The sequence below is a fragment of the Nicotiana tabacum genome, chromosome 16 (genome assembly GCF_000715075.1).
Source record: "Nicotiana tabacum cultivar K326 chromosome 16, ASM71507v2, whole genome shotgun sequence".
In the NCBI taxonomy this organism is placed as follows: domain Eukaryota; kingdom Viridiplantae; phylum Streptophyta; class Magnoliopsida; order Solanales; family Solanaceae; genus Nicotiana; species Nicotiana tabacum.
Window position 1 is genome coordinate 38,584,118 of NC_134095.1, and position 12,878 is coordinate 38,596,995.

General features: G+C 41.4%; 1 pseudogene; it reads left to right on the forward strand.

Moving 5' to 3' along the window:
• The first annotated feature begins 9,955 nt into the window (after nucleotides 1-9,955).
• Nucleotides 9,956-11,729, forward strand: LOC107767730 (7-deoxyloganetin glucosyltransferase-like; annotated as a pseudogene).
• The last annotated feature ends 1,149 nt before the right edge of the window (nucleotides 11,730-12,878 follow it).

The window sequence follows — 12,878 nt, forward strand, 5'->3', positions numbered from 1 at the left end:
ACTAGTTGTGTGTAGCATCAGTTCATTTCTGGATCTATTCTGCCCAAATTCTGATTCACTCTGCTGGGAATTTGCTACATTCTGCCATTTTTCATTGGTTCTAAACTGCACCTTGCACTGGGAATTTGTCCTGCTGTTTGTTCATCTGTTACTGCTGTTTCGCTTGCACTGTTGCTCAATTGACTCTCTTGCTTTCTTCATTGTAAGCATCTCCTCAGGTACACACTTCGAATCTGTCTAATGTAACTGATGTCGCAATGAAAGTTGGATCGAAAAATCCGAAGAATTTTTAATCATCTGTTGCCTTACTTATAGCTTTGCGAATATTGTTAAAGATGTATAAATCCTTTAACTTTTAGCCTGAGAGAGAATACATTAGTAAGCTTGTACTTAATTAATGTTTATGTTGATTTGAAACTGTGGTGTTTGATTCGTTTAGTAGCATACAGGATGTAAATGTAACACATGGAATGTGAAACTATTTAGTGCGATTGTTAAAGTTAAATTCACTCTTTCAGCATGTTTTGAGTAAGTAGGGGCAAATGGCTATTAAACCTAAACAAATATAATACAGTTTTTGAATCGTCCAGTTTTCGATTTCTTTAGGCAGTTTATAGGACTAGTTTTGAATATCATCAGTAGTATTCTTTAATAAGGAATTCTATTAACCCTGTTTAAGCAAGTTAATCTAAATTCGACCTAAAGATGTTTGTTCGGATTAAGTGTTGTATTTCGTTAGAATAAACGGATTTCTTTTGTCAAATTAAAGCATTTTTTCCATTGAAGTATAATGTTTTCTCAACTTTGTAAATAATTAACCATAAGAATCCGGATTAGGCCAAAGCATATAATTAAATTAGCATGTACCTTTCTCTTCTAGTTTTAGAGACAAAAGCATTATAAATGTAGCCACTTTAGGATATCCTTTCTAAAAATAGAGCCTCGCCTCGCCAAATAAAACGCAAAATTGCGGGGTCCTCAATAAATAACCATAATAATTTTTTTAGAATTCGGGATAGACCGTTTATTGAATTTCATGGCCTTCTACAAAAATAATAACGCGCTAGACTCTTTAGGCGCGGCTTAATAATTTGACCTTCTTAAACACGGGTGCACATTGATGTGACCCAAATCCGAATCTCAACGGAGTCAAAATGTGTCGACGACCACGAGTGCATTGATTGTGACGTGGTTCGAGATGCGTTTTCACGACGTTGCAATTCTATAAAAATAAATGATAATAATAAAAGCGGTTTAAACTTAATAAAAGCACGTAAGTCATAACATATATTTAAATCAGATATTCAGCCATTATAACAATTTAAGCGACCGTGCTAGAACCACGGGATTCGAGGGTGCCTAACACCTTCCCTCGGGTCAACAGAATTCCTTACTTAGAATTTCTGGTTCGCAGACTTCATTTGGAAAAGTCGAATATTTTTCCTCGATTTGGGATTCAAGATAAACCGGTGACTTGGGACACCAAAAGCCAAACCTTTCCCAAGTGGAGACTCTGAATTAAATAAATAATCCCATTTCGAATATTGTCACTTAAATTGGAAAAACTCCCTAGCGCATTTAACCCTTCGGGGCGGGCGCGCAAAAAGGAGGTGTGACAATATATACACGGGTTTTATCGAGGCTAACGGGTTCCGGTGAGCCGTCTGTTTGACCAAAAGTGAGATTAAATCAATTAAAAAAATTGAAGAGGTAAATATTAGTCAAACATAGTAAATTCCAGATCTATAAGCAAACCAGAAAATGATATATAAAATAAAGTAGAAGCGGCAAATTATCGGACCCTTTCATTTCTTCTTTCACCAATCGGTGAAGATGACCGTTGTAGATATTCATTGGAAGATTGTTTTTCTTCCTTTTCACTAAGGAGATTACAGAGGAGAAGGAGAGAAAAAAGCCCCCCTTTCCAGGAAGGTCTCATCCCTATATATAGTCGTGGAATCCTTATCATGTATTTGGGCCATAGCCCCCTCACACCGCGTCCATTTTTGTCGTTCGGTGAATATGTGGTTTGGAGTAAATGATGCCGTCTTTCCTTATCCCATTGTTTGGACGTGGTCCTAATTGGGTCGACCACAATGGTAAGATTTTGACCAATACAGTTAGTCCCTCCGTATGTCGTGGTCGTCCCTTGTCGGGCCCGACAGTCGGATGATGATTTTCGCTTATCTAGGAGAAATCTGAATGTCTACCCCTTGGGTATGATTTTCAGAATCAAGTAGCGTATTGGCACCCCTTTCGATATCTTTGAACCATTGCGTCCGTTTCGGAACCGAAACATCGTTTAGTCTTGAAACGTTGTTTGTGGTTGCCGCCATTATGACACACGTTCCCAGGGGATTGAACTGTTTCGTGCCCCATCAAATTCGATTGGCGACTCTTGGGTTTCGAGCTTGGAGAATTTATGTCTCCTATAAATAGGAGGAATGCATCATTCGAGCGACACCCTTCTTTACCTTTACTTGAAAGAACTTTGTGAATTCTCCTTTCTCTTGACACTTCAGATTTTTGATTTTCTTCAGTTAACCAAGAACTTTCACCTTTTTCTTCTCTTTGTCTTTTTCCTTCAACAAACTAATAAAAATGGTTGGTGATTCTTCTCGTGTTGATCTTCCCGCCACAATTCCGGTGCCAGAAGATAATGTTACGACCACTGGAGGGGTAGAAACTGCAGACGATAAGGAAGTTTCTGTCGGTAGCTGAGTTCTTACCTCGCCCTGGGAAGGCATGGACTGATTTCCAAAGTCCCACTGGAGAAGAACCGGAACCTTCTCCCTCCGTCATAAATGAGGATGGGATTGCAGATTTGAGGGCTAAGTGTGGAATTCCTCCCTATGTCAAAATACTGTCGACGGTGGGGGACGATATAGTCCATTTTGACCGCCCAGGGTATTGTGCATTCTACGCCTACCCCTTTATTGTTGGGTACACACTCCCTCTCCCTCTCTTGGTAGTGGATTTCTGCCGCTTTTATGAGGTATGCCCGGCTCAACTTACGTCGTACCTGTATAAATTGTTCCTTATGCTGCTCAAATTTGCGGAGCTTGCCAGTCGTGAGATCATTTTGAGATACATGCTCAATATCTTTCCCCCTCAACTAATTCGTGGCACGATGATTCATATGCGCCATCGAGGGTCGAAGAGCTTGGTGGTAAAGATGGATGACAGAGCCAATCGTCGCTTCTACGAGAACTACTTTTATGTGCAGACCGAGCATCTCATGGAGGATCCTACGGGATTCCCTAAAAAATGAAATTTTGCACGTAAGTTCCTATACTTTGGGTCGTAAAGACACCCAACTGCTTTTCCTTCGAGTAGTACTAAAACTGTTTATGTTTTTACCGCTGCGAAACTGCCTCCTACACTTGCTGATGGTATCCGTGAGTGGGTGAATGCCATACTTCCTCATACGGCGGGGGTCCGCACATGGTCGTCCTTCTATGAGAGATATGGGTGCAAGCCCCTTATTGGTGAGTAATATCATTTTCGTTCATTGCTCATCTTCCTTCCTCCTTTCCTCTTTTTTTTTTAATTTCTTATATGTTGTTCGTTGATGCCAGGGAGAGTACGGAGAGCAAGGGCTCCCCCATTAGCCTTTCGTCAGCCTTCATTGTCTGCGTGCCCTATTTCAGCGTCTACTGTCCGACCTTCGTCGAGGGCTGCCTCAGTTGAATCTACGACTGCGGTTGTTCGCACAGCGACTGCCCCTCGAGCTAGGACTCCGACTCCGGTCATTCACTCAGCAGAGGGACCTTCCCATGTTGCAGAAGGGGAGGGGCCGTCAAAGAGGCGGCGAGTGGAGACTGAAGTGGCTCATGTGGCTGTGATAAATCTGGAGGAAGATCTTCCTTTGACAGGTTCTGAGGTGAGGGTTGGTACCATTCCACCTGTGAAGATAGAGCCAACCGTTGCATCTCCCCCACCGGTGGAGATTTCAGCTGCTATGATTGACCAGCAACTTGTCGCGATGGGGGGTCAGACTCCTGAGACCATTGTTGCCGCTTTGGACGGGCCTTCATCTTTGGTGTCCGGTCGTCCTTCCTCATCGGTAGCAGAAAGGGAGAAGGGTGTCGTGGTTGACGACTATGAATCTGAGTCTGATCTTGATCTTAACGATGTTAGGATGGTTGAAGAGGGTCTTATTCGGTAGTTCATGCGGGAGGTCCGTCTCGTATTCTTGAAATCTCATCGGATATCAATCTCCTGGGGGATACGGAGGACTGGTGCCGCAATTTGACATCTTGTGTTCTGCTGCTGAGAATGCGGCTCTTTGGGACATTCCCGATATTGATTTGATGCATGAAGTGGCCGCTATGGGCTTGAGAGTACGTTATATTTTTCTCTCGTGTTTCTCTCGTTTTCCTTGGTGATATGGTTTTAACCCATCTTTTCATTTTTCAGACGTACATGGTGGAAATAGAGAGTGCTCGTAGGGATGACATTCGGGCCAAGATTTTCTTGAAGATATTGAAGAAGTACTGGCGTTATCGCAACAAGTGCCGCGAGATGCACGAGCAGCTGAAGGCGAACCCTAGCGATCGGTCTCTCGGTGAGGAATTGTTGAGGAGGGATAAGGAGTTGATGCAAGCTATTCGCAGTAAGAGTGTACTCGAGGAGCAACTTCGTGCAAAGGACGAAGAGCTTGAGTTGGGCAAAGGGGTTGCTGCAGAATGCGATTATCTTCAAGGGAAGCTGAGGTCGATGCAATCTGAGATGGATCAGAATCTTTTCAGGGTCGAGGTGATGAGCGTAGAGTGGATGGGAAAATTGGCCGAGTTGGAGAGAAAGGTCGCTGGGTTGGAGAACATCAAGAGCACCTGGTCGACGGCTTTGGCGAGGGCGGCGGCTCTAGAGAATACTATCTGCATTCTCCGGTCCGAGCAAGAGTCGTAGAGGGCGACAACCACGCTAATGGAAGCAAGGCTTGAGGAGCGTATTGGCGAACTCGACCGTGAGGCGTCGTCCTTAGGAGACTCGGTCGCTGCCCTTGAGGCCGAAAAGGAGCAACTGTTGGCTCAAATTGAATCTCCTTCGTTGTTCCCCCTTATTTGCACGTGTTTTGGGTTCATGCTGAAGCCCAGTGGGACATATATAAGAAATTGTGAGAGGCGGGCAACATTACCAAAGCCGCATATGAAGGAGCTCGGGCAAAGGCACGAGAGGCTCGTGTCAACTGTGGATATGACTCTACGACGCCGGAGGCTGATGATGGCGCGGATGATGAGGGAGGACTTCCTGGAGATGGTGGTGATGATGGCGGCGGTGATGACGCCGAGTGAAAGAATGTTGTCTTTTTCTATTTTCTGTCTTTTTTTATTCGTTGTTGGTTGTCGTTGTTTCCTCCCCCTTCTTTTTTTTAGACTGTTGGTTCAGGCCGTATGTAATCTGCGACTGTTTGCGTAGTGACTTTGTATAAAGAGGAATTTTCCATTGTTATATGCCCTATGCATTTTGTTTTCCTGTTTTGCTCTTCATAATTTTGGTGCGAAGTAGATTCCCGCATGACGAGTTCCCTACTCTTTGGGAATTTAGTGTCACGCGGGTTGAATAGGACCATGATGGTGGCTTTAGCTAGTGAGACGGTGTTTTTGAAATTGTGTCGAGATGCTGTCTTATCATACTCCGAACGGTATCGAACTATTTTTCTAATAGCGACCTTAGCCGTAAGGATATTACTTTCGGGCTTATATCGAAGCATTATCGCGTCGTGAGTCCCAGTCTTTCTTTCCTTTTCCTTTTTCCGATAAAGTATTGCCTTGTTGTCATTCGATCAAGGTCAAACTTTTCTTTTTGGCGAAGGCCCTTGGCCTTAAGGGCGTTATTTTGAATTTTCGTCGAAGTATTAACCCGTTGTTGTTCGATCGAGGTCGAACCCTTTTCTTTGGCGAAGGCCCTTGGCCTTAAGGGTATTATTTCGAACTTTCGTTGAAATATTAACTCGCCGTTGTTCGATCGAGGTCGAACTCATCTCTTTAGCGGAGGCCCTTGGCCTTAAGGGTGTTATTTCGAACTTTCGTCGAAATAATAACCCGTTGTTGTTCGATCGAAGTCGAACTCTTTTCTTTGGCGAAGGACCTTGGCCTTAAGGGTGTTATTTCGAACTTTCGTCGAAATATTAACCCGTCATTGTTCGAACGAAGTCTAACTCTTTTGTTTGGCGAAGGCCCTTGGCCTTAAGGGTGTTATTTCAAACTTTTATCGAAATATTTACCCGTCGTTGTTCGATCGAGGTCGAACTCATCTCTTTAGCGAAGGCCCTTGGCCTTAAGGGTGTTATTTCAAACTTTCGTCAAAATATTAACCCTTTGTTTTTCGATCGAAGTCGAACTCTTTTCTTTGGCGAAGGCCCTTGGCCTTAAGGGTGCTATTTTGAATTTTAGTTGAAATATTAACCCGTCGTTGTTCGATCGAGGTCGAACTCATCTCTTTAGCGGTGGCCCTTGCCTTTAAAGGTGTTATTTTGAACTTTTGTCGAAATATTAACCCGTCGTTGTTCGATCGAAGTCGAACTCTTTTCTTTGGCAAAGGCCATTGGCCTTAAGGGTGTTATTTCGAACTTTTGTCGAAATATTAACCCGTCGTTGTTCGATCGAAGTCGAACTCTTTTGTTTGGCGAAGAGCCTTGACCTTAATGGTGTTATTTCGAACTTTCGTCGAAATATTAACACGTCGTTGTTCGATCGAGGTCGAACTCATCTCTTTAGCGGAGGTCCTTTGGCTCAAGGGTGTTATTTTGAACTTTCGTTGAAATATTAACCCGTCGTTGTTTGATCGAAGTCGAACTCTATTCTTTGGCGAAGGCCCTTGGCCTTAAGGGTGTTATTTCGGACTTTCATCGAAATATTAACCCGTCATTGTTCGATCGAGGTCGAACTCATCACTTTAGCAGAGGCCCTTAGCCTCAAGGGTGTTATTTCGAACTTTCGTCGAAGTATTAACCCGCCGTTGTTTGATCGAAGTCAAACTCTTTTCTTTGGCGAAGGCCCTTGCCCTTAAGGGTGTTATTTCGAACTTTTGTCGAAATATTAACCCGTCGTTGGTCGATCGAGGTCGAATTCATCTCTTTAGCGGAGGCCCTTGGCCTTAAGGGTGTTATTTTGAACTTTCGTCGAAATATTAACCCATCGTGAGTCCCGATTTTTTGGAGAGTTGGGTATCTTCTGGGGGAGTCCCAATTCGCTTGATTTTATTTGCATCGGGAGTGTGATGTCGGGGAGCAGGGAACGCTGTTGCTTTGCTCGCACTCATTTCATGCGCAAATTAGAGTTTCCCTGTCTAACTTTTTTTTTACTTTCCGGTCTGGAAATGTTATTGTTGGGCGGGACGATGAATTATACTTTGACTTAGGGGATCTCCCCCTCTTCGACCCAACTTTTAGGTCCCCGGGAGGGCTCTTTTGGGACGCCTTCTTGGCGAGGGCGAGGGAGTACCACTCAGGGGGTATCATTTCCTAGGAGTTGGGTTTGTTTTGTGGATGATGTTTCAGTTGTTTTGTAGTAATTTCCCGTTCTTCAGTTAAGTTGTTTCCTTGCTCGCTCGCCTGCGTGGCGCCCGCGTTATTGTTCGAGCAATCGGCAGAAGGTGGGCAAGGATGACCTTCTCCTTATTTCGATTCAATGAGTTAGAGAATGAAGGTGGATCTGTAGCGTTGCTCATTTTTGCTTGACGCTTTAATGGTTGATGGGGGTGATGTTTTCTGAATTCGGTAACCGGATTCAGCTCTCTTTCCCCCATTTGGTCACGGGGTGCTTAATTCTCATTTCCGTCTCCTCTATTTTCTTTGAAACAGTTGCAAGTGTATCCTTACCGTTCTCCTTGGTGAGCGGCCATGTTTCCGATTTTTGATATGGAGAAGATTAGGAAGTTTTCACTAAGAAATCCTCATAGACGGCGCCAAAGTATTTGACCAAAAGATATTGAGGCCTTTTTGATTAAATCAATTAAAAAAGTTGAAGAGGTAAATCTTAGTCAAACATAGTAAATTCCAGATCTATAAACAAACTAGAAAATGATTATAAAATGAAGTAGAAGCGGTAAATTATCGGAGCCTTTCATTTATTCTTTCACCAATCGGTGAAGATGACCGTTTTAGACATTCATTGGAAGATTGTTTTTCTTCCTTTTCACTAAGGAGATTACAGAGGAGAAGGAGAGAAAAAAGCCTTCCTTTCCAGGAAGGTCTCATCCCTATATATAGTCGTGGAATCCTTGTCATGTATTTGGGCCATAGCCCCCTCACACCGCGTCCGTTTTCGTCGTTCGGTGAATACGTGATTTGGAGTAAATGATGTCGTCTTTCCTTATCCCATTATTTGGACGTGGTCCTAATTGGATCGATCACAACGATCAGATTTTGACCAATACACTCTCTACTCTCTGTGTAGGCCCGCCTCTGTTTGTGGTCCAGACCTGCCCAATTGTTCAAACTCCAATATATGATAATTTACTCTGCATAACAGGTGAGCTGATTTGTGACTTCACGCTTCACGAAAATAAGAAAATTTTTAAAAGTAATGAGCAAAATATAATGTAAAAGTAGTAACCAAATATTTTATTTATTTATTTAGTAGTCATTCCCAAGTTCTGAAAAGTACAGCGCTTCATATATCGTAGCAAAAATTATAACACAAGAGTGAAGGAGCTAAGTTCAGCTTTTACAATGCGGGAATGGAGAAAAGAGTAAGAGCTTTAAGTGAGCAGAGTTGTTGAGTTAGTCTGATTTCTTAATGTTGGATATTTGTTGATGGTGATCTTGATCTTTATTTATAAAATGTTGCATGTGGTTTGGAAGTGGGCAAAACTACGCCCCTAGATTTTAGGAGTCCGTTGCAGTCGTGACACGTAATAACCATTGTCATTTTACTTGGCTAATATACGACGTTGTTAATGGATTGGTGAGTCAATGATAAAGTGTTCGTGCCTGCTCTACAATATTTCAAGAAATCTAGTCTCTAATTTAGGCCATTTGTTTGTCAATAATGCTAGCGTTTCCCAAAAATAGACGTATACCTATGTCTACCATAGGTGTGTGCATTCGAATCGGTTTATCGATAAATCAAATCGATTATTTGTTATCGGTTTATCGATATCGATTTCGATTTCGAAATTTTCCTTATCGAGATAGATTTCGATTTCGATTTTGTCCTCTTCGATTATCGGTTTATCGATAAACCGATAAGATATACTAAATTTCCCCCCCCCCCCCCCCTTATTCTATAATACCCTTTCCTTTACCCTAAGTTTCTAACCCTATTATTTCATTTACCACATTTAAGGAATGATCATATTTAAAGCTCAAGGAAATGAAGTTCAAATTAATGGAAAATAGAATTAGTCGTGATGATGTATTTACCGTTGGAGTGTTGACATACATTTGATCCCTTACTTTAGTTTCGTTGCATGTGCCTGTTGACACAATTTTTATGTTATAAACGGTGTTCGTCTTATTTTAGCTTCTTTTTGTCCATATTAGTTAGGCGTGTTTATAGCGATATACTTTCCGTGGAATCCTGCAAATTTTCTTATTGGTGTAATCGATAACCGAATCGATAAGCCCCAAAAATCGATAAATCGAAATCGAAACCTTATTGAAACGATAACGATAAGCATATATACAAATTGATAAGTAATTATCGATAAGGGTCAAAATCGAATCGATAAATCGAATGCACACCCCTAGTCTACCATTTTTGGGGAAGTGGCCATAACATTGCAACGCGTTGTACAATTCAATTCCTGCCAAGTAGTGGGGTTGTCCTCATTGCACGCCGTTAGTAATATGACATTATATGATGTTGTAGCAAAATGCCATTGCAGATGTGGACAAAATCAAAAGTAAGGCCATTATGTCATAGTGCTAAAATTAAGATTTAATGTAAATTAGGACGGACTATAAAGATGTTGCCTCTTTTTATATCGTCTATAAATATATGCATCCTCATCCTCTAGCCAAAGTCATACCAATCTTTGGTATTTCTGTTTGAAAGAAACACAACCCAATAAGGAAACGAAAGAATGTGTTCCAGTAGTGCTAAAGATTTAGACAAGCTTCATGCAGTTTGCATACCATATCCTGCTCAAGGCCATATTAGCCCAATATTAAAATTAGCGAAAATTCTGCATTACAAAGGCTTTCATATTACCTTTGTGAACACCGAACACAATCATAGGCGTCTTCTTAAGTCCAGAGGCCCTGATACGCTCAAGGGATTGCCATCCTTTCATTTCGAGACCATTCCTGATGGCCTCCCGCCATGTGATCCTGATTCTACACAAGATATTTCTTCTCTTAGTAAATCCACTACCACCACTTGTTTGGGTCCTTTCAGGGAGTTGCTTGCCAAGCTTAACGATACTTCCACCTCAAACGTGCCACCCGTCTCGTGTGTCGTTTCTGATGGTGCTATGAGCTTCACTCGGGATGCTTCTCATGATTTGGGAATCCCTGAAGTTCTCTTTTGGACACCAAGTGCTTGTGGTTTATTAGGTTACATGCATTACCGGGATCTTGTTGAGAAAGGATACACTCCATTTAAAGGTATACATTTTCTCCCTTTTAAAATGGCCTTGCCTATTAGTATCTTTGGGCCTTAACTTTTGTTATTATTATCTTTAATTTGGTTCTTATCTTTGGTTCGTTAATCTTCTTGTGGACTGCAGATGAAAGTTACTTAACAAATGGGTATTTGGAGACAACTTTGGATTGGATACCAGGCATGAAAGACATACGATTTGAAGGATCTTCCAAGTTTCGTTAGGACAACAAATCCAGACGAATACATGATTAAATTCCTTATCCAAGAAACTGAGAGAAGCAAAACGGCTTCGGCTATTGTAGTCAATACATTTGAGAGATTAGAGAGAAAAGCTCTTGAATCACTTCAGAGCCTTCTTCCTCCGGTCTATGCCATTGGGTCGTTGCACCTTCTTATGAAACATGTCGATGACAAGAACTTGGAGGACTTAGGATCAAATCTTTGGAAAGAAGAAAACATGCCTCTAGAGTGGCTTGATTCCCAGAAACTGAATTCTGTTGTTTATGTCAATTTTGGAAGCATCACTCCTATGACTCTGGACCAACTTATTGAATTCGCTTGGGGACTTGCCAATAGCCAGTTGGATTTTTTGTGGATAATTAGGCCTGATATTATATCAGGCGAAAGAGCAGTTCATCCACCTGAATTCCTGGAAGAAATTAAAGAAAGAGGGATGTTAGCAAGTTGGTGCCCACAAGAGCAAGTCCTTAGCCACCCTGCAATCGGAGGTTTCTTGACTCAAAGTGGATGGAATTCGACACTCGAAAGTATTGCTAGTGGGATGTCAATGATTTGCTGGCCGTTCTTCGCGGAGCAGCAAACAAATTGTTGGTTTTGTTGGAGTAGATGGGGAATAGGAATGGAGATTGATAATAATGTGAAGAGGGATGAAGTTGAAAGCCTTGTGAGAGAGTTGATGACAGGGGAGAAAGGCAAAGAGATGAAGAAAAGGGCATTGGAATGGCATAAATTGGCTGAAGAAGCTGCTCAAAAACCAGCAGGATCATCTTATGCGAACATAGACAAAATGGTCAACGAAATTCTCCTCTCCTCCAAACACTAGGCTGTAATAATCAATAATGATTTTCATCTTCTTTTCCTTTGTTGAGATCCTATCAGATTTTCTAATACTTGTTTTCCCTTCTTCAAGGCATGATTGATAAATATTCTCTGGCATCCACAAAGTGTTTTGATCTCCGCAGGCCATTGTGCCTTGCAAATTTTCTAACCGTATCCTGAATGTGCTAACTGCATTTGTTTGTAAAATATATATAGAAGTATCCCCCATACTTCTCATAAGAAGGAGAGTGGAGAAGAGTATTTGTAAACTTGATATATGAGACAGTATACACTGAACAACCTCTCTGCCTTCTTAAAGGTAGTTGTAAGGTTTGCGTACACACTACAAAAAAAAGGCTTATCTGCGACCAACATTTAGGGACGAGTTAATAATTCCGTCTCTAAAAGTATATGTATTGCGACGAAATTATATTGTGGTTCTTAATTCTGCATTTTATTGCGAAGGTACTAAATCTGATCCCTAAAGAAATTAGTAACTGGTCCCAAACTATAATTGAGGGGCTATGAGCGAGAGAGAATGGAGCCAAATATAATACTAAAATATTTAAAAATGTTAAAAAATAGGCGCCACAACTAATTTACGAAAATTAAAAATTCCAAAAACTAAAGAAACTTCTCTCTTTTTTTCCCAAAACAAACTCATCGATCTGCCCTAGTCTCAAAACGCAATAGCGCACGCAGCTGCTCTGCCTCCCTCTATCAATCTCTCAAAATTTTTGTTTTTTTCAAAGCAAAGGTTACGAATTTGTTGATTTGTGAATCGAAGGTCTACCCTAGTTTTCAACCTCCGTTTGTGAATCCAGGTATGCCTCATCTTTTGAGTTGCTCCTTTTCTTCCTTTTTCAACCTTGCTCTTCTGAGTTACTCGTTTGGAATTTCCTTTACTGCTTTGCTATATTCTACTTCTTCTTCTTCTCTAATATTAAATTGGTAAAAGGTTTCACAATTTTGTTCTGAGTTTTTACTGCATATGTTGAAGTATTCAAGAATGAGATCCATAAATTTGCAAACTTTTGAGCAAATACACTCACTAAGTAGTGGTGTGTATTCGATGATAGTGAAAGAGCGATATTGAAATATATATGAGTGCCTGCTTATTGTTGAATTATATGTCAAATTTCCATCTCACATCGGTGGGTTAAGGAGTTGGTGGGAAACTTTTTCCTATAAAAGGAGGCTTAATGTTTAGGATTTAGACACACCTCTCATTTGCCTTCTCATCTGTTTAAGGCATTTGTATCTTCT